The following is a 2,500-nucleotide window of genomic DNA, read 5'->3' as shown; positions in this document are numbered from 1 at the left end:
CAGGAGGAGGCTGAGCTCCCCTGCACAATACACCTCGAAACCCTCTCAGGTCCCGGCGGCGCGCAGCGCCGTCCCAAGTACTTGGTCGGGTTCGAGAGAGGCGCAATCGCCCGGAGTTAGGCGAGTAGACGCTTTCGGTGCGACCACCCGTGCTCCCAACTGAGCTTGCCGCTGCCGACAGAGGCCCGGGAGCGTGCTGTCGTGGCATTGCCGGCGGGAGACAACACGCGCCACCTACGGTGACCGGCAGCTCCAACGCCAGCGCCACAGAAGGACAAAAGCCCCACTTGGGTGCCGAAGCGAACTCTCCCAGCACAGCGCACGCGCCAACACATCCGCACAGCTGCGATACAAACCACCAGCGAGAACCGCTGGGGCGACCGAGCAGCAGACGGCGTCGCGGCGCCGAGCGCCGGGCGGCGGCGCATCCTCAACGCACACAGTCCTCAATCGGACCAGCACACTGAAGATGTCCACCGCGCTTCGCACCGGGCCCGCGAGGACCTACTTTGGCCGCACGGCGCCGCGCGCAGGGTGCGCCGGCGCGCAGCTGCGACGCCTGCCGCGTCCGTCGGCCGGCGCGCCTGCCACTGGCCGCCCCCACCAGCCGGCTGTAGCGCGTGCGCCCACGCACCGCGCGGCCAGCACGCCGGGAGGCGCCCCCTCACCGGCCGGGGACGGTCCCACCCAGCCACCGCCGCGTATCGCTTCACACCCAGATGCCGTTCAGTTTCGTCGGCATGGTGGGTATCGCTGGAACAACCGGTTAGTACCTCAACCTATCGTCGCCATCACCGATTCACCCCTAGCGAGAACAACCGCACCACAACAGGTTACCATTTGTTCATTTGCGTAACTTCACCAGAAAACGCAGGCGTCCATCGCCATTTGCAACTTCAACGATTATTGCATGCCTGTGTCAGGTGTCACGCCACACTACGTCTGCCCACATACACGCAACAAAATGTGCACGCCTAGACAATACGTGGAAGGTGGCCCCCGTACGTATGCGATGTCCATTGCTCGAACGACTGTCAACCGGCCTCTGTAGCATGTCGCAGATATGGAACGCGGTGCACCATGCCATCACGGTGTGTGAGGAGAGACGACTAGGTCCGAATACATCAACAGACAGCTCATGCTGATCGCCATCCACGGCGTCCGTTCCTCCCACACGTCTCTATGGCGTACCACACTGCAATCCAGCTCTCATAGGGAGACGACACGTAGCTGCGTGCACAATATTTGCACTGTATGGTCCGCCGTTTTTGGGCGCAGTCGTTGTGCGGTCACACATGTGCCACGATGTATCATTCAGTACATAAGGACGAATGTGCAGTACAGATTGTGGTTCACGCGTACGACATCAGCGGACAGTTGACACAGGCCGCACCACAACGTAGCCTGAGTACGTCGCATGCGAAGGGCATTGAACATGCAAACTTCTCACCAACCAGCTTGCGAAGGCAGGGGGCAAGGTGGGGACGTGGGGAGGGGCGGCATGTACGTCCTGCTGCCATCCACATTACAGTGTACAGCAGGAGCATGTGGAAAGTGAGCAAGACTTGCAAGGTGTTTAACATGAAGCGATACACAGGGGTGCGGGCAGTGCGAGTAGCGAACTATATTGCGAGGGTTGCGGGTGGGCAACACTACAGTAATTGAACGAGTCGTATAACAATTACAGAGCAGGTTTAGGCGACAACGTGGGTTACGTTAAGGCGACAACATGGGTTAGGTTAAGGCACAACATGGGTTAGGTTAAGGCACAACATGGGTTAGGTTAAGGCACAACATGGGTTAGGTTAAGGCACAACATGGGTTAGGTTAAGGCACAACATGGGTTAGGTTAAGGCACAACATGGGTTAGGTTAAGGCACAACATGGGTTAGGTTAAGGCACAACATGGGTTAGGTTGAGGCACAACATGGGTTAGGTTAAGGCACAACATGGGTTAGGTTGAGGCACAACATGGGTTAGGTTGAGGCACAACATGGGTTAGGTTGAGGCACAACATGGGTTAGGTTAAGGTACAACATGGGTTAGGTTAAGGTACAACATGGGTTAGGTTAAGGTACAACATGGGTTAGGTTAAGGTACAACATGGGTTAGGTTAAGGTACAACATGGGTTAGGTTAAGGTACAACATAGGTTAGGTTAAGGTACAACATAGGTTAGGTTAAGGTACAACATAGGTTAGGTTAAGGTACAACATAGGTTAGGTTAAGGTACAACATAGGTTAGGTTAAGGTACAACATAGGTTAGGTTAAGGTACAACATAGGTTAGGTTAAGGTACAACATAGGTTAGGTTAGGTTAGGTTAGGTTACACGTTGTTGTACGGAAAGGTGTAGGGGGGGGGGGGGGCGGGGGCGGCAGGTTCGTTGATAGTGATTATAGTAAGTGAATGCTTGTGACATGATCAGATTTGTCACGTCAGGATGCACCTTTGGCTTATTAGAGGCGGCGCTCCAATTCTATGCTTGTGGTGAGACCTGTG

This window comes from Schistocerca piceifrons, unplaced genomic scaffold (assembly GCF_021461385.2).
Source record: "Schistocerca piceifrons isolate TAMUIC-IGC-003096 unplaced genomic scaffold, iqSchPice1.1 HiC_scaffold_1214, whole genome shotgun sequence".
NCBI lineage: Eukaryota > Metazoa > Arthropoda > Insecta > Orthoptera > Acrididae > Schistocerca > Schistocerca piceifrons.
This window is presented reverse-complemented; position numbering follows the sequence as displayed.